This window comes from Bos indicus, chromosome 7, assembly GCF_029378745.1.
Source record: "Bos indicus isolate NIAB-ARS_2022 breed Sahiwal x Tharparkar chromosome 7, NIAB-ARS_B.indTharparkar_mat_pri_1.0, whole genome shotgun sequence".
Classification (NCBI taxonomy): Eukaryota; Metazoa; Chordata; class Mammalia; order Artiodactyla; family Bovidae; genus Bos; species Bos indicus.
In genome coordinates, this window is record NC_091766.1 from 93655492 (window position 1) to 93676207 (window position 20716).

General features: G+C 38.5%; 1 protein-coding gene across 6 annotated transcripts in view; it reads right to left on the reverse strand.

Annotated features, from left to right (window-relative positions):
- KIAA0825 (KIAA0825 ortholog) overlaps positions 1 to 20716 on the reverse strand; it is a 430821-nt gene that overhangs the window by 375178 nt on the left and 34927 nt on the right. For 5 of the 6 annotated variants that reach the window (XM_019965428.2, XM_019965430.2, XM_070792129.1 and 2 more), the window contains exon 2: positions 17283 to 17429. The exons of the other annotated variant lie outside the window; for it this stretch is intronic. The gene's annotated coding sequence lies outside the window, so the exon portion shown is untranslated. The remainder of the gene's footprint in view (positions 1 to 17282; positions 17430 to 20716) is intronic. 6 annotated transcript variants of the gene reach the window in all.

The window sequence follows — 20716 nt, forward strand, 5'->3', positions numbered from 1 at the left end:
TCGCTAAGAGTCGGACACGACTGAGCGACTTCACTTTCACTTTTCACTTTCATGCATTGGAGAAGGAAATGGCAACCCACTCCAGTGTTCTTGCCTGGAGAATCCCAGAGACGGGGGAGCCTGGTGGGCTGCCGTCTATGGGGTCGCGCAGAGTCGGACACGACTGAAGCGACTTAGCAGCAGCAGCAGCAGCAGGGGTGTGGGTACATACACATAAATATGTATAACTATAGTTTGATTCCTAGGTCAGGAAAATCCTCTGGAGGAGGAAATGGCAACCCATTCCCATATTCTTGCCTGGGAAACCCCATAGATAGAAGAGTCTAGGGGACTATAGTCCATGCGATTGCAAAAGAGTCGGACACTACTTACTAACTAAACAACAACAATTTCATCAAATTTAGCTATATTTTTCTAACTGTCTTTGGTTAACACCATGAAATAGCTTTTTGCTAAAACTCCTTCTACAAATAATGCTTTCAGAAAAATATGTTTATGGAAGGCATTTACTCCATCAATGTAGATGATACATATTATAACCATATTATAACCATACTAACTTAATTTGTGTATTATCTTTAAACAGAAAAAAGTTAATCTACAATTGTGGATTACACTATTTTGGAATGAATTTTATCAACTCAAATCATTTTTTAAAATACTGTGAAAAGATAAAATATATTTGTGGTGAAAAACGAGGATTTTACATTCATTTATGTTTTCAAATAACATTTAAATGTGATACCTTAAAAGTCTTTCTAGTTTCCATCTACCAAAAAAGGAAATTAGATAAAAGTGATCTGTAAGGACCCTTCTAGTTTTAAAATTCTATTATTTTAATCATGTGATCTACGTCTTTAATATTTAATTTTCTGTTATACTGCCTTTGCAGTACACTTTCTAATTCTACAGTTCAATAGACGGATAATGTGTTGTTGGTTATAAACAAATTCACATGAAATGACCTGAAAATCTATTTAAAATGCAATCAGTGAAAGTAAATATTGGATTTCTTCATGTTAAATCTGAGAAGCCATCACTATACTTGCTTTCTACTTTATTTGCTGCTTAACATATCTCAACAGTGAATCTATCATATCAACATAGTCATCATGATCCAAGCTGCAAATAATAGAGAGTGTCAGTGTCAATTTTGCTTTCTCACACTTGCTTCCCTTCACTTCATCTGATTTTAATAATCCCTGTCAAACCACAAACAGTCCAAATTACCTTCATGACACAGAAGCTTTCAAGGAGCAGACAGAATCTCAACTTTCATTTAGCAACTACAAAAGAAAGCTGTCCAGCTGGACAAATATTATTTCCACACTTGACAATCTCTACAGTTGAGCATGCATTTTAATTTTAACTAAACCTGCCAGGAGTTTGATATGCGCTTCTTGTTTCGTGTAGATTGACTCATAGGATTATCAGACCAATGACTGTAATTGTGATGAAAGAACCTGGTATTTTTCTACTAAAAGACGAATTATACACCAAAACAGAGGGACCAAAACGAGCATATAGGAGGCAATGTGGAGGTGTGGATTGCAGAAAGAACTCTACTTAAATTAGGTAATTTAATTACTAAATAAAGTCTAAAGATAACAGAACACATTCTTTGAAAAGTAAGAACTAATAGTAAAAATAAAATGCAAAAACATTAAAATTTTATGCATAGAAACCCTTGAGAAATAGATCCTAAGAATGAAGGCTAAAGAGATTTTAAAAGTTGCTTTAGATTGACTCAACTTCAAAGTCAAATTTCTAGAATAGTTCTTTGTGTGAAATTACAATAAAACTGATGTTCCCTTTTTTTTTTTTCCCAAATCTTTTTTTAAACGTTTGGCCATGCTGTGTGGCATGTGGGATCTTAGTTGTTGCCCCGCTAGGGATCAAACCCACACCTCCTACACTGGATGCACAGAGTCTTAACCATTAGACCACCAAAAAAGTACCATAAAACTGATGTTCTTTACAAGATGTTAAAAAAAATCCACTCTATTCCAATCAACATGTCCTGTACACACAATGTGAAACTTCAAAAAGTTCAGAGTAAAAATGAATATTGATAGTAAGTTTGTAGAGGAGTAATAGAATAAATGTTACCTGTAAAGCTATACATAAATGACTACATCTTTGAAGCTTAATTTATTAAACTTAAATCTAAAAATTTCAAACGGTGAAATATTTCTGGGAACATTTCCTAAACTGGGCCTGAATTCTTCCTATAGTTATAGAACCTCAAAGTTGCCAAGTGTAAGTCTTCTCTCCAATCTGCTACACCCCACATTCCTAGGCCCCTCCTTCCCCAGAGGAAGTGCTCTTGGGGCAGTTTCTCCCCCAGATGGGTCTCAGACACCACAGCTCAGTTTCCTTCACCAGTCCCCTTTTCTGTCTCTTTCCCTTGGACCTCTGACTGAACAATTTCATCCACGTCCATGTCTCCCACTACCGCTTGTGTTTGGAGCTCCCGTTTGAAGTGTCCAACTCCACACTGGATAACTCCCTTGGATATTCCATGGGTACCTCAAACTCAATATGCCCCCAAAAGTTCTATTATCTTCCCTCTGAGATGTCTTCATTTCTCGAGGTCCCTATAGTAGTTAACAGCATCACTATCAGCCTAGGTACTCAACTCAGAAGCGTGGGAGTCATCCCCCACATTCTAATGCTCTTTCACGAATTACACTGCTAGGTGATTTGTCTTCCTTCATATTTGTCACATTCAATCCTGTTCTCATATTCGCCTGGGAAATTCAAACTCCATCAGCTGGATTAATACAGCAGTTTGCTAAAGTGTCTCCCTATTTTCTGCATCATCTCTTAACACATTTTCTATCCTCCCACCAGAATGATCTTTGTAAAGGTGAGAAAGAAATCAGTGTTCGCAGCAAAATTTCAACTCTAAGTGACTGGGAGATAAACCATACACTTAAGCAATAGAGAAAAATCAAAGGAAAGATCTAATTTTTAATTTGTATGGGGAAAGGGAGTGTTCATTTTAGAAGTAATGAATTTTAAGTGTAAGAATTACAGTCATGTATAATAAACATAGGGAGAAGGCAATGGCACCCCACTCCAGTACTCTTGCCTGGAAAATCCCATGGACGGAGGAGCCTGGTGGGCTGCAGTCCATGGGGTCACTAAGAGTCAGACACGACTGAGCGACTTCACTTTCACTTTTCACTTTCCTGCATTGGAGGAGGAAATGGCAACCCACTCCAGTGTTCTTGCCTGGAGAATCCCAGGGACGGCGGGGCCTGGTGGGCTGCCGTCTATGGGGTCACACAGAGTCAGACATGACTGAAACGACTTAGCAACAGCAGCAGCATAATAAACATAAAGCAATCATTTGGGAAAGGGGAAATGGGATTTAGGAAGGAGGGGATGAAGCATATATAATTTATCATCTAAACTAGGAATTTTTTGGAATAAAAAGGGTACTAAAATAAATAAAATTATATAATTTTTGAGATGTATACTCACAAATCAAGTAAGTGGCTTTATAATATATGTGGACCTACACAAAATTATATTCAAACTCTTTTTAAAAATTCTGATATCTTTGTCTACTGATGTAAAAAATCTTTATATTGACATCAAAAATACAAAAACAGATGGTTGTTAGTACATTACATATATTTTAATCAATTTCTTAGTTGTATCTATCCCTCACACTTAGTTTTCTAAAGAATGTATTTTTAAAAATGATCATATTATTTTTATAACATTCCAAGATACATTTTGTGGCTAGTAAATTTTAAATTGTTGACATTGCCAAGTGACTTTTCTGTATACATTTTTTCAGGTGCAAATCTACTAGTAAATAATATTAAGTTCAGAGCAAATTCACTAGTGAAAAACATTGCCAATTTTAATTTGTAATAATGAAATACACAAATATTTTAGCCAAATTATTTTTACAGTTTTTTGCCTCTATGCAAACTGCCTTTTTTGACCAATAAGCTGAAAACACAAATCCATCAAACAAATACGTGTGCTTATTTTCAATGTTTTACTTGATTTAGATACTGCAAACTTGCAGGTTTTTCCAGGTTAACTTCATTCTGAACCAAAATATATACTTATTTAATTAAAAATATGAGCTCCATCAAAATATTTCTCCCCATAAGTGTATGTATTTCAAAACACAATTATAGAATTTCACAGTTATATTTTATACATCATTTGAGTTCTTATAAATTAATTTGTTCAGTTTTCCCCTTGATTTCAGGGGGAAATAGTTCAAAATCCTCCTGTTTACAAGCTCTGGGTTCAATAACTGCAATTCCCTAAAATCTTCACATAAATTGAATTTTTTGACTTCCATTTGTTAAATGCTTTGACTAAATATTTCCATTAGATTTTGCTGGAAACTGCAACCAAAATTTAGAGAACATTTTGACAAAAGTATTTAAGTTCCTACCATGCCATGGTAGGAACTTTCATTGATTTATAAATTTACTCTTCAAAGTCTCAAAAGTTTCTAAAATCCAAATAGAAAAAATATATACGACCATGCTTATTATTTTTATCAGCATCAACCTAACTATAAAAATTTACAGGGTGGTTATTTTGTGCATGTATAAGAATATTTATACTTTTTGAGAATATATCTTCTATTTAGATTGGTAGATTTTATAAACTCTTAGAGGAAATTATGAATTACACAAATATGTACAACATATTCTGAGTATACTTACTCTCTGTATGCTCTAAATTTATTCAAAATATTTTATGATGTTATATTCTACTTCAGAATATTTTTTACATCACCAAGACCAAGAATTTTACCATGTATGTTGCAGTTTGTGATTCAATTTACAATAGTATTCAAAATTTCACAATTCACACAATATCACAACCCACTCCAGTACTCTTGCCTGGAGAATCCCATGGAGGGAGGAGCCTGGTAGGCTACAGTCTATGGGATCGCAAAGAGTCAGACACAACTGACCGACTTCACTTTCACTTTCACTTCACAATATCAAGTGTTTCACATTTTACAGAATGAACTTCTGAATGCTTTACTTTGATCCCATGTGTTAGACAAGAAACTTGAACCATTACTGGAATTGATCTTTTTACTAGAAATATACAATGATACTGAAGTAAAACTGCATCGTCTAAGAGCTGGTAAAGTTCTTTTAACAGAGACAATACATTAACGTTACTGTTTCACTTTTCATACATGCACGAGAAAACCTGAAACTGAATATGAGCGAAATTAATTTAGTATAGTCACTTGATCTGAATGAAAAGTCATGTTTCATTGTGTGTGTGTGCTCAATCGCTTAGATCAGATCAGTCGCTCGTCATGTCCGACTCTGCGACCCCATGAATCGCAGCACACCAGGCCTCCCTGTCCATCACCAACTCCCGGAGTTCACTCAAACTCATGTCCATCGAGTCGGTGATGCCATCCAGCTATCTCATCCTCTGTCGTCCCCTTGTCCTCCTGCCCCCAATCCCTCCCAGCATCAGAGTCTTTTACAATGAGTCAACTCTTCGCATGAGGTGGCCAAAGTACTGGAGTTTCAGCTTCAGCATCATTCCTTCCAAAGAAATCCCAGGGCTGATCTCCTTCAGAATGGACCGGCTGGATCTCCTTGCAGTCCAAGGGACTCTCAAGAGTCTTCTCCAACACCACAGTTCAAAAGCATCAATTCTTCATCGCTCAGCCTTCTTCACAGTCCAACTTTCACATCCATACATGACCACAGGAAAAACCATAGCCTTGACTAGACGGACCTTTGTTGGCAAAGTAATGTCTCTGCTTTTGAATATGTTATCTAGGTTGGTCATAACTTTCCTTCCAAGGAGTAAGCATCTTTTAATTTCATGGCTGCAGTCACCATCTTCAGTGATTTTGGAGCCCAGAAAAATAAAGTCTGACACTGTTTCCACTGTTTCCCCATCTATTTCCCATGAAGTGGTGGGACCGGATGCCATGATCTTCGTTTTCTGAATGTTGAGCTTTAAGCCAACTTTTTCACTCTCCACTTTCACTTTCATCAAGAGGCTTTTGAGTTCCTCTTCACTTTCTGCCATAAGGGTGGTGTCATCTGCATATCTGAGGTTATTGATATTTCTCCCGGCAATCTGGATTCCAGCTTGTGTTTCTTCCAGTCCAGTGTTTCTCATGATGTACTCTGCATATAAGTTAAATAAACAGGGTGACAATATACAGCCTTGCCGTACTCCTTTTCCTATTTGGAACCAGTCTGTTGTTCCATGTCCAGTTCTAACTGTTGCTTCCTGACCTGCATACAGATTTCTGCATACAGATTTCTCAAGAGGCAGATCAGGTGGTCTGGTATTCCCATCTCGTGAAGAATTTTCCACAGTTGATTGTGATCCACACAGTCAAAGGCTTTGGCATAGTCAATAAAGCAGAAATAGATGTTTTTCTGGAACTCTCTTGCTTTTTCCATGATCCAGCAGATGTTGGCAATTTGATCTCTGGTTCCTCTGCCTTTTCTAAAACCAGCTTGAACATCAGGAAGTTCACGGTTCACATATTGCTGAAGCCTGGCTTGGAGAATTTTGAGCATTACTTTACTAGCATGTGAGATGAATGCAATTGTGTGGTAGTTGGAGCATTCTTTGGCATTGCCTTTCTTTGGGATTGGAATGAAAACTGACCTTTTCCAGTCCTGTGGCCACTGCTGAGTTTTCCAAATTTGCTGGCATATTGAGTGCAGCACTTTCACAGCATCATCTTTCAGGATTTGGAATAGCTCAACTGGAATTCCATCACCTCCACTAGCTTTGTTCGTTGATGCTTTCTAAGGCCCACTTGACCTCACATTCCAAGATGTCTGGCTCCAGGTCAGTGATCACACCATCGTAATTATCTGAGTCATGAAGATCTTTTTTGTACAGTTCTTCTGTGTATTCTTGCCATCTCTTCTTAATATCTTCTGCTTCTGTTAGGTCCTTACCATCTCTGTCCTTTATCGAGCTCATCTTTGCATGAAATGAAAAGCTCAGTCGCTTAGTCATGTCCAATTCTTTGCAACCCCATGGATATAGCCTCCCAGGCTCCTCTGTCCATGGGATTTCTCAGGCAAAAATACTGGAGTGGGGTGCCACTTCCTTCTCCAGGGGATTGTCCCGAGCCAGGGATTGAACTTGCATCTCCAGTGGCTCCTGCATTGGCATACAGAATTTACTATTATTATTATTTATTTAAGCTGTGCTTGTTCTCCATTGCTGTGTGGGCTTTTTCCTAGTTGCGGGAGGCAGGGTTCTCGTCGTGGTCGCTTCTCTTGTGGAGCACAGGCTCAACAGTTGAGGTGCGCAGGCTTTGTTGCTCATCTTCCTAGACCAGGGATCAAACCTACATCTCCTACATTGACACAGAGTGGTACACAAATGTACCTTCTGCAGCGAAGCGTCAATTATGAAAAAGTCATATTTTCAGGCACGGTAAAATTATTTTATTTTTCAGGGCATGAAAATAAGACTTTGCCTGTGCACTCTTCGGACAAGGGATCAAACCCGTGTCCCCTGCACTGGCAGGCAAATTTTTCATGCTTATTTTCACAGCATGAAAATAAGACTGTGCAATAGATGCTGATGCTTCTGTGTCTTCTTGTTTTCATGTGGTCTGTGATATCACTACAGCCTCCATAGTGTGGGTTACACATTTAATTCTTGTTGGCAAGTCAAATGAAATTTAGTACTACTAACCAATGAATGTTCACAGTTATTTTCTTTCTCTACCCCCTCCTAAATCTCTGTCACCAAAATTCATTGTTACAAAATCACTGTCACCAAAAATCGTTGTTACAAAATAAAAAATGTGTTATCCAACAATAAACAAACAGTTGTAGATTTATATCATATGATACATAATAAAATCCTTATAGCAATATAAAGCTGGTATTGTATTCACTCTATGGTAAAACTGAATAAAGGGTGAGAAATGTGCAATCCACAGGCCAAAGCACAGGCTCAGCACAACTGGTTTTGCATCAGGTGGCCAGCAGAGCTGGCAGCCCGGAGCATTCTGCCACCGCCACCCCCTGAGCTCCAAAGGAGCTAGCTGATCTAACTGCTGGAGAGCATTTACTTTATCAGAAAGCACCCTTCCTGCTCTCCTTGAAAAAGATGTGCTAGCTCATATTACTTCTGGAAAGGCACTGGAAAAGAGAAATGGGAAGTGGCCAATTTAACCATATGTTACAGTGAGAATTCTGTTCACTGTACTGGTGTCTCAAATATGAGGACACACCAGGATGGAAACAAGGAAGGTGCAGGTCTATCAAAACCTATCCAGGTTTATTTACGCATAACTATCAAATAAGGCTTCATTCAAAAATGAAAACTCTGAGACAAAAGCTAAACTGATGAAATACTGAGATGAAAGGTATAAGGTGGGACTATACCTGGGCCAACTGAATATATAATGTGATGTCAGTACATGGGATCTTTTACTTTTACATCTTTTTAAAACTTATTGATTTACTTATTTTTGATTGCACTGGGTCTTCTTTGCTGCATGTGGGGTTTCTCTAGCTGCTAAGAGCGGGGGCTGCCCTTTGTTGCCAAGCACAGGCTTGCCATTGATAGCTTCTCTTGTTGCGGAGCACAGGCCCCAGGTGCACGGGCTCTGGTAGTACTAGCGCATGGGCTCAGCAGCTGGAGCTCACAGGCTCGATTGCGGGGGCTCAGGAGTTGTGGCACATGAACTTCAGCGGTGTGCGGCATGTGCACTCTTCCCGGACAAGGGATCAAACCCGTGATCCCTGCATTGGCAGGCAGATTCCTATCCACTGTGCCACCTGGGAAGTCCAGTACATGGAATATTTTCAATATCAATATAACATATATAAAATGAAACGAAACCTATGAAAAATGAAAAGCCAGCTTTGTATGGCAAGAAATGGAAAGATTTCCAGAATGCTATAGCGTTTTCTTAGAAAACCAAATTGTAAAACTATATATGCATCATGATACAATGCAATACTTTAAAAAAGAAACCAACCCCAACCCCCCTCACAATCAGGAAGGATACTCAACAGACTACCAGCAGTCCTAAGCTGTGGGTGGTAGAACTAAAATGCAACAGGGAAAAGGAAATTTTTACTCTTTATAATCTTTTTTGGTTTGAATTTATAATGAGCATGTCTTACTTTTGATGCACGAGAAACAAAAACAAACAAATATTACAAGGCATTAGCTAATGTAGTATTAACTGAGTGGTACAAGTAACAAATGATCCAGAAGTTCTGTAAGACATTCCCTTTGGGCAGAAGAAAAGAGAGGAGTCAAGTTGCCAAAAAAAAAGGAAGATAAAGGTGGAAGCCCAGTGATCTCACAAAATCCATAGCCTCACAGGCCCCCCTAGTTGCAAGACACTTAATCTCTCCCTGTATATAGATTCAAACGCTCTCTAGTTCTGTGAATGATCCAACAACTAGTGAACGGAGGTTATAAGGGGCCTCAGCCAGACAGGAAATAAGAGAAGTAATTCATCAGTTTGTCTCCTGTTCACTTCTCTTTTCTTCTGCAGCCTGGGCTCTAACTTCTAATTGCCAACGTGTAATCAGGTCCTCAACATGAGGTTTCTTTGTATGTAGTGGGATCCTACTGCTAGACCTCAGCCACAACTGTCTGCTCCACACTCACGAACAACCACCAACAGGGTGCCCTGGTAATGAAAATGGTGAGACCATCCCTGGAGCATATAGAGAACTGCTTTGTGGAACCAGGACAGAAAACTCACAAATGAAAACAGCGAAAGATAAAATTGGAGAGGTATGCCATGGCCAGATGGATGTGCTGAGGCCTTTTATTCTGCAGGAGGAAAATATTTGTACTTTTATTCTACAGAGAATATGGAGTCATAAAAGGCTTTTTTCTTTTTTTTCTTACTAAGGCAGTACATGACTACTGTTTTACAAATATTTATTAAAAAGGGTGTTAAGACGGTTTGGTGTGGGATGAGAGAAGAGATGTAGGAGGATCAGTTAGAAGGACAGTGAATTAATCCAGATGAAGGTGATGATGACTAGGAAGAGGATGGGACCGTGAGGAAAGGAAAGACAGCTTTTGAAATGACTTTCCAAGGTAAGACTAGATAAGAGTTTGGGGTCGCTGACCGAGGCAGGCAATTATAGCTAAGAGCACAACCAGGCAGGTGTGACATGTCCCAGGCATTAGAAGCTTGGACTTTAGACCCAAGTCATCAGAGACACCAGACAAAATGACGTGAAAACTATGGTCATGCTAAGAGCCAGTAAACGTGTGGATATGTCGTTAGAAAGCAGCAAAGGGTAAAAATCCAGGGTGAGGCTCTTCCTTGGCAATAAAAAAAAAAAAAAATGACCAGTTACAACAGAAAGAGCTAAGAGAGGTGGGTATCATACAGAGCAGGGCATCTTGTTGACAATGGCTCTTACAGTCTTGTGGATGGCAGCCACAGATACCAGGCAGGGCACGCCCAAGGCAGCCTTCAAGAAGCTACCTGGGAAGTGGGTGACTACAAGGGCTGCCAATAAGGTTTTCTGCTTGGTTGGGCCACAGGACAGGCCAGGGCAGTCAGATGAGGCTATCGGGGAATTTACATAGGAAGGGCTAAATTATTACAAAGCAATTTTGAAATTTTATCCTGGATAATGGAATGGTAGTTTATGAATAGATTTAAAAAAAAAAAAAAAAAAACTTAGGAGGAAAATGTTAACAGAATGCACAACAAATACAATTTTAGACATGATGATTTTGAATGGATTATACAAATTGGTAATGTCCAGAATAGAGATGCAGCAGATATATGAGTGGAACGCATGGGAAAACAGTGCTTGTAATGTCACACTGAAGTCCAGGAGCCCAAAACTCAGAGAGTATCTTTCAAACTTTTTGAATTATGACCTATGAGGTTAAAACAAAATGCATTGCAATCTAACGTGTAGGTGTGCACATATATCTTAAACGAGTCTCATGAAACACTGCTTCCCTTGCTTTGATCTATTTCATTTCATCCTATTTTATTCCTTTTTACTACTTCTTTTTATTCTTTTTTACTACTTCTTCTTGGAAGGACTGATGTTGAAGCTGAAGCTCCAATATTTTGGCCACCTGATGCGAAGAGCTGACTCATTTGAAAAGACCCTGATGTTGGGAAGGATTGAAGGCAGGAGGAAAAGGGGATGACAGAGGATGAGATGGTTGCATGGCATCACCGACTCAATGGACATGAGTTTGGGTAAACTCCGGGAGTTGGAGATGGACAGGGAGGCCTGGCATGCTGTGGTTCATGGGGTTGCAGAGAGTCAGACACGACTAAGCAACTGAACTGAACTAAACTGAACTACTTCTTCTTTCTTTTAATGTTGCCCATAGGCTCTAAATTGATTACAGCACCTGAATTTTGGCTTAGAGATTTTTAGATTAAACAGACTTCTGCGGGTATTTTGTAGAACCATCTGCACAGATATGACTGATAAATCCAAAAGATATATTCTTTGAGAAAGGGTAAAAAAAAAAGAGAAAAGCAGAAAAATTAAAGACTGGCTTGGGAACCACTATGGGGGTAAGGAGAGGACAAATTAGAAAGTTGGGTCACAGGACGGAAAAAAACTAGTACCAAAGAGGACAATGTTGCCAGAAGGAAGGGGAGTCAACAAAAGCTCTTTTTAATTCATGTCTTCATCACTACTGCAGTGGTTCTCCAAGTGTACTCAAGAACACTAATTTAAGTAGAATCACTTTGGCCATTTGTTAAAAATTCAAACACCCAGGTGGGCCTCATCCCAGGCCTAGTGAACTGAACTTTCTGGGTATGTGCCCCAGAATTGACAATTTACAAGTTTCCCAGGATATTCTTTTCACCAACTATTTTTATCTTAGTGCCTTCCACCAATCAGATTTCAAGGTACTTTTCAGGAACGCGCAGCCTCACTTCACACATTAGATGTAATCTTAAATAGCTGTTAAGTGAGTGCCTGCACACTAAACCATTATTCCCCTAAAGACTATCATGATTAACTGTACGTACAACTTCAGAATAATGTCCAAAAGAAAACAAACACCTTCTGAAGCATTCAGCCTTTAGACAGACACTTTATTCTGACTGTTTTGTATTACTTCTCCAAGTGGTTGGCCAAATGGGCATACAAGCCTCATTCGTTAGTTTTATTTTGTTTAAAAGCATATACTATATTTAAAAATTCACTATGCTGTTACATGTTTCATTTTGATTTTGAATTGAGTGCACTGGACTTAACTAGTTAAGTACCACAATGAAGTGGTGTTTAGGAGAACTTACAGGCAGGAAGTGCCACAAGGAAAAAGTGTGCAGAAAATACAAAAACTAAAATTTATGATTTGGACTCTAACAGCAAAGATATCCCTTTACATGGTAAGCCCTGCTAACAAAAATATTTGTCAGTTTATTACCAAGTATGAGATGAGACTCTATTCTACTCTTTAAGATGGGAATCATAACTAACAACAACTACAGCAGAAAACATTATGACTTATATCAGGTGATATCAGGTTCTGTTTTCAAACCTTTCCATGGATTAACTCGTTTCATCTTCACAACAACCCTGTGAAGTAAGTACAGCTTTAGACCTCATTCCCAGAACATGAAGCTGAGATACAGGGAGCTGTGTAACTTTCTTAGGGTCCTACAGCTAGAAATAGGACCTGAGGCTCACACACAGGCAGTCTGTCCAGAATCTGCATTCAAAGGCAGTGTGCTACAATGTGACTGGGAGAAAGCCTCAGATGAAGAAGTAGCTAGCTGCCCAGCAGACAGAAAGACTTGCTGTTTATGGTTGAGGTTTTTTTTTTTTTTTTTTTGGTTCTTTATACAAGTGATTTCCAGGTAGCTTGGATCCCTGTTTACATTTATTTATCTTTTTACGATGCACTTTATATATGAGGAATACTCACAATAGCATATAAGATGTGATACTGGGGTGGAGTCTGAGAGTCTGCATTTCTGAAAAGTTCCCAGGTAATGGTGATACTGCTGGCTTGGGGACCGCACTTTGAGTAGTGGGGGCTTAGAGTGTGATATCTGGGATAACAATGCTAGTGGTGGAATTCTAGCTCTGTTACTTACTAGTTTTATAATGTTCTCCTGTGTGCCTCTACCATATCTATAAAATACTGAGATCAACACAGTGTTGTTATGAGGGATACATGAGATAATCCATGGATACTATTTAGAACAGCTGCTGGAATACAGAAAATACTCAATAAATACTATCTCTTCATATTATAGAAAACTATTAAAAGCATATATTGTATTATATTAGAAAGCCATTTACAGAATTGACTGATGTAGCAAAACAATAAATAAATTCTTATCATTTTTTTCCAGACAGTCACTAGAACATCACTGTACACTGAAGGACATTTAATACATGTTAGACCCAGTATCCAACTTTATTAATTACATAAATCTGAAACTGTTCTAAATGAATTGGTGTGAAGGCTTTGGCCTATGTTATTTAAAAAGATTATTTTGTTTCTATGCCAGAAAGCTTTTTCTACATTGTAGGTGTGCACTGAGCTCATTTATTTGAATAGCTTTCTTTGAATTTAGAAAGAGATATTTTTGTTTTAAAAATTCATTTTAATCAAATAGAAATCAGAACTGGTATTAGTATGAACAATAATAATGACTTTAAACATTTGTTCAAGCAAGAGCACTAGTATAGTTGAGATAAATTTGGAAGAGTTAGCCAAATCCTTCACATACAACTGTATGCATTTTCACACTACTATACAATGCAGCCTAATTACCTCATGCTAGAATCATGATGGTGATATCACTCACCTAGAGCTAGACATCTTGGAATGCAAAGTCAAGTGGGCCTTAGGAAGCATCACTACGAACAAAGCTAGTGGAGGCAATGGAATTCCTATTTGGGATTTGGAATTCCTATTAGGAATCTAGAATTCCTATTAGGATTTGAGCTATTTCAAACCCTAAACGATGATGCTGTGAAAGTGCCACACTCGATACATCAGCAAATTTGGAAAACTCAACAGTAGCCACAGGACTGAAAAAGTTCAGTTTTCATCCCAATCCCTAAGAAAGGCAATGCCAAAGAATGTTCAAACTACCGAACAATTGCACTCATCTCACATGCTAGCAAAGTAATGCTCAAAATTCTCCAAGCCAGTCTTCAACAGCACGTGAATCGTAAACTTCCAGATGTTCAAGCTGGTTTTAGAAAAGGCAGAGGAACGAGAGATCAAATTGCCAACATCCACTGGATCATCGAAAAAGCAAGAGAGTTCCAGAAAAACATCTACTTCTGCTTTATTGACTATGACAAAGTCTTTGACTGTGTGGATCACAATCAACTGTGGAAAATTCTGAAAGAGATGGGAATACCAGGCCATGTGATCTGCCTCCTGAAAAATCTGTATGCAGGTCAAGAAGCAACAGTTAGAATTGGACATGGAACAACAGACTGGTTCCAAACTTGGAAAGGAATATATCAAGGCTGTATATTGTCACCCTACTTATTTAACTTATATGCAGAGTACATCATGAGAAACGCTGGGCTGGAGGAAGCACAAGCTGAAATCAAGATTGCCAGGAGAAATATCAATAACCTCAGATATGCAGATGACACCACCCTTATGGCAGAAAGTGAAGAAGAACTAAAGAGCCTCTTAATGAAAGTGAAAGAGGAGAGTGAAAAAGTTGGCTTAAAATTCAACATTCAGAAAATTAAGATCATGGCATCTGGTCCCATCACTTCATGGCAAATAGATGGAGAAACAATGGAAACCATGAGAGACTTTATATTTTGGGCTCCAAAATCACTGAAGATGGTGACTGCAGCCATGAAATTAAAAGACGCTTACTCCTTGGAAGAAAAGCTATGACTAACCTAGACAGCAAGTTAAAAAGCAGAGACATTACTTTACCAACAAAGGTTCATCAAGTCAAGCTTTGGTTTTTCCAATAGTCATGTATGGATGTGAGAGTTGGACTGTGAAGAAAGCTGAGCACTGAAGAATTGATGCTTTTGAACCGGGGTGTTGGAGAAGACTCTTGAGAGTCCCTTGGACTGCAAGGAGGTCCAACCAGTCCATCCTAAAGGAGATCAGTCCTCAGTATTCATTGGAAGGACTGATGCTGAAGCTGACACTCCAATACTTTGGCCACCTGATGCAAAGAACTGACTCACTGGAAAAGACCCTGATGCTGGGAGTGATTGAAGGCAGGAGGAGAAGGAGGTGACAGAGGATGAGATGGCTGGATGACATTACCAACATAATGGACATGAGTTTGAGTAAGCTCCGGGAGTTGGTGATGGACAGGGAAGCCTAGCATGCTGCAGTCCATGGGATCGCAAAGAGTCGGACCACGACCGAGCGATGGAACTGAACTGAACTGAGGAACGGTAAAAGCTGGAGAGTCAGTGAAGGAGAAGATATGAAATATGAAGTCTTATATTTGGGGTTGGCCAGTATATATTTGAGTCAGCCAGAAAAGATCAATAAATAATTTGCCTCTCTTTCCACTTTTCATTTCTCTAACGTGGGTGATGAAAAAGACAACTGTGAGACAGATTCTGATATTTATTTTTCTAAATTAAAACCATATTCAGCATATGACCTGCCCAATGAGATCATGACAGATAAGAATCAAGGAAATGGGTAGAATTATTTTTCTCTCCTCTTTCCCTTCTCTCTCTCCCTGCAGAAGGGAGTAAGGAAGGCTCCATGCTCCTCCTTGAATGTCCAATGGGGTATGAGAATTTTTTTTTTAAACATTCAACCCAACACAACAGATTTTTACTTTATATTTGCTTTCTAAACAAGTGTTACCTTTAAAAAAAAATCACATTTGCCCCCAAATCTGCATAAAAGTGTTTATATAAAAGGCTGGCATATGGAAAAATTTAAGGTAGAGTTACCTATACTTAATTATACTGAATAAGTATATTTCTATTGAAATAATTGTCAGGATTAACTTGTATTCTAAGTGAAAAAACAATCACCTGTGGGAATTATGATTCTTAATATCTAGGGATTATAATCAACAAAATTGGGTGGTTTGGATTAGAAGAACAAGAACACAATTATACCAACATCATGTTTTGTCATTTGGGCTTACAATGGTCTGAATCAAAATCTTGAAAAACAGAAATTTACCAAATGCCTGAGCTAACTTTTTCCACTTACAAGGCAGGTAATAGCTGTATCTCAGTACCAGAGAGTCAAGGAATTTCACTTCAGTGTGACCTATTTATGCCTCTCAGATTCATCATATGCATTTTTTAATGACCCCGAACCAAAGAAAATGTAGAAACCTATTTGAAAAGCTGACATTAAGGTTGTGACACCAGCGAAAACAACAAGAGAATCTAAAGTTAAACTGACACACAATCCCCAAATCAGTCTGTTACACTCCTAATTTAAAAAACAGTTACTATGTGAAAAAGTGATGGCATGTCAGCCTTTGCTTTGAAACCTCTGAATTTTGTCATTTGGTGTTTGTGTCACAACCTTAATATTATTTAAATATACTTTTAATATCTATTATTTAAAAAATATCCTTGAATTGAAGATACTCTGAAGCTTTGAAGAAGCCAACCTCAAAGCACTGCATTCCTAGCATGCCACTTTTATTAGAAGTGGTGCATAAAACATTTCCTGTTGACAAATCTAATTCATTAAAAGGTGAGATGGATGCATTTTAAAATAACTGGCTGGCATCATTATCTGCAGCACCTTTTATAAATTATTCCTCTTTTCCCTTTTGACTGAACTTGTCACAGTTCTCTCTTTCAGAGTCTGAGTGTTATGCCTTATAGTCAATGCTTTCAACATGTTTAGACAAGTCATAAGTTAAATAAGCAGTGGTACTTTATTTTCTAGAAATGAGAAAGGGTAGCAGAAGTATTTACAGATAATTTCAGTCAATTCATTGATTTTTAGCTAAGGACAAGGAAAGTCAGCTAGTACTAGTTTCATCTTACACAAAGGATTTAAAAATAAAACTATACTGTTTGAGGAAAAGGGAGAATTTCAAAGAAAGGAACATAAAGAGAGATGCTGGCAGCCCTGCTGCAGTAGTGCGCAGAAGACTTACTTTAAAATTGAATTGTGCTTCCCCTGACATCGGAGATCAGGTACATCATAAAGCTGACAGCTGGCTGGCATGCTGCCTTCCTAGAGGAAAATGCTAACTGCATTTCTCTTCGAGGCCAAAGGAATAGAATTATAGAAGCTTTCAAGCAAACTGGGAAGATGGAGGACAAGTCATTTAAAATATGATGAAAAGCATTTCTTACCTAATTTTGTTTCAGAAGATTCTAAGAATGAGCTGGTCTTCTAATCCTAACGTAGGTGGTAACTTATTTCCTTCTGAAGTGTCAGTAGAAGAGCTGCCTTTTCGTCAGTGTATTCAGCAGCTTTTTTCCCAAATATACAAAGCACATCTATAAAATAATTAGATATAGCTTTATCACCCACGTGGAGGAGGCACAGTTACAACATTACTGATTTCATTGGCAGTGACAGCACTACCGTTAAGGTATGATATACAGACTCGATCCAAGAGATGCTAGAAACATATAAAGACATCCTGAAGTCGGGGCACCTTAAAGAAGCTTATTAACAAGAAGACTCATAGAGTATTGGCACATGGATAACAGACGCACCTTAAAAATATGCACAAAGTAGCCCTTTTATTATCACTGAGTTTTCAAATGTTCCTAAAGAAACGTAGATCACAGACAGTAAGGGATGGCTGCACCATATGAATCAAGCAATACCTTTCAGTACAATTAGAGCTTTCTTGTTTAATTACCAGTTGCCCAGAACTGTTTCTTAAAGCCATATTTGGGACATCCCTGGAGGTCCATTGGTTAAGATTCCAAGTTTCCAATATAGGGGACTATGGTTCGATTCCCGGTCAGGGAACTAAGATTCCACATGCCGCATGATGAGGCCAAAATATTACAAAGTAAATTTTAAAATTTAAATAAAAAAAAAAATCATTTCCCCACTCTTCTAGGTTATCTTGATAAAGCAGATTCCGACTCAGCTGATCTGGGGTCAGGACCTGAGATTCTGTGTTTCTAATAACCTCCCAAGTAAAGTCACCAAAGAGGTGAGTCTGTGGTCTAAACAGTCACTACTGAGGTTCCACCAATCTACCTGACTTTGCCTGCATCAAAATACACTGCAGTCGTTCTTGTTTTTTGGCCTCTGTCTCTCTATATAATTTTTAAATCTTTTGTCAAGTAGTCTCTCCTCCCCTCAGAAATACACATAAATTTGATTGAACTGATCCAACTGGGCATTACTGGTTGGGACATAGACTTGGATTACTGTTTTTCCAGTGGTCATGTATGGATGTGAGAGTTGAACTATGAAGAAAGCTGAGCACCGAAGAATTGATGCTTTTGAACTGTGGTGTTGGAGAAGACTCTTGAGAGTCCCTTGGACTGCAAGGAGATCCAACCAGTCCATTCTGAAGGAGATCAGCCCTGGGATTTCTTTGGAAGGAATGATGCTAAAGCTGAAACTCCAGTACTTTGGCCACCTCATGTGAAGAGTTGACTCATTGGAAAAGACTGTGATGCTGGGAGGGACTGGGGGCAGGAGGAGAAGGGGACGACAGAGGATGAGATGGCTGGATGGCATCACTGACTCGATGGGCATGAGTCTGAGTGAACTTCAGGAGTTGATGATGGAGAGGGAGGCCTGGCGTGCTGCAATTCATGGGGTCACAAAGAGTCGGACACGACTGAGCAACTGAACTGAACTGATCCAACTGGGCACCTATAAAACCTTATTTCCCAAAGCCATGTGTATGACATATCATTCCACTTATTGAGGTTCTACTGTCACAAAATAATGCTTTATTATTTCCTCATGGGAGTTTTGCACATCTCGTTATGTTAGATTTGTTCCCAGGAACTTCATATTTTGAATGTTACTATAAATAATATCTCTTTGCAAGGGCTTTTTCATGTTTTGTTTATATTTGTGTAATTTTGTACATCGATATGTTTACCCAGGATATCTGTAAAACTCTTACTACACTTTTCTGTAGCTTGACATTATGAACATTCCAAAATCTATAATTATTTCTTTATCTTGCCTTACTAAAAGGAAAAGAAAAGAAGTCAAACAGTAAGTATATTATTTAATAGAAAAAAAAAAAGCTATTTGATGATTTGTGATCAGTCAGAATGATCTCTTCATTAGGCTTGAAAGTGAAGTCGCTCAGTTGTGTCCAACTCTTAGCGACCCTGTGGACTGTAGCCTACCAGGCTCCTCCATCTGTGGGGTTCTCCAGGCAAGAATACTGGAGTGGGTTGCCATTTCCTTCTCCAGGGGATCTTCCCAACCCAGGGATCGAACCCTGGTCTCCTGCATTGTAGGCAGACGCTTTACCCTTTGAGCCACCTCAACTATAAAACTAATATGAAGAAGGCTCTAGATATTTCTCTCAATATTTATTGATTGTTCTCATACTTCTTGCCTTTCCCTGCTATCTGCAATACAAGTGCTTAAACATTACTAACATCTATTAATCCAAGCTGATATCCAGCTAAAACTTCATCAGAAACAGGCGAAAAGCCTCAGTGACAATTTGGCCAGTCTACGAACTAAATCTGAACAAAATAGAAAACAGAGGAATTCTAATGCGCGACATGGTTCAGTTTGGTTAAAGAACTAAGTGGAGACGCCCACTTTAGGGAGCCATGATAGAGATACAACGTATTACCTATACTCCATATCTGAAATCACAAGATTTCATGCAAAACCATAAATAACTGAAATTGCTTTCTTGATGACAATGTCAGCCTATAGAGTGAATTGTCCTTCAATGATAACTTTCAACAGCTGACCAAGGGGAAAAAAATCAAGACTTACTTTTCTAGAAACTGTCAACATTGGTAATGTTGCTCACCTGACAAAAAGTGAGTGTACACAGGTAAAAGAAAATGTAAACCCAAAGGTATGTGGGGTACAGAATCAGGTAAAGAAAGAGAAAGGGCAGTAACTAAAATAATAATAACCACTACAATAATAATAAAAAAAATACAACAAACTGTTCTTTAAAAATGGGTTCATAATCCACTAAAAAAATAACTATGAAGAAACGTGGCAATGCAGAATGGCATCACCAATTCAATGGACACGAGTCTGAGCAAACTCTAGGAGATTGTGAAGGATAGGGACGCTTGGTGTGCTGCAGTCCATGGGGTCACAAAGGGTCAGAAATGACTGAGTGACTAAACACACAGAAAATCCTGAAAAGAACAGATGAGAGCAGGACCCAAGAAGATGTGGTACGTATATACAATGGAATATTACTCAGCCATAAAAAGAATGAAATGATGTCATTTGCAGGAACATGGATGGACCTAGAGATTGTCATATTAAGTCAAAGAAAAATAATCATATCACTTACGTGTGGAATCTAAAAAAATGATACAAATGAACAAAAACAGAAATAGACTCACAGAATCTGAAAACAAATTTATAGCTACCAAAGGGGAAAAGGTCGAGGTAGGGGAGGAATAAATTAGGAGTTTGGGATTAACATATACACACTGCTATATATAGAACAGAGTACTAGGAAAGGTAGCATGGGTGCCTCCATAGAAAAATCTGCCTCGTTCTGGCTTCAGCAGACTTCCAGCATAATCATGGTTACCCGCCTATTCACTCTAAAGCAAACTGTACCATCAAATCGGTGCCACCCAAA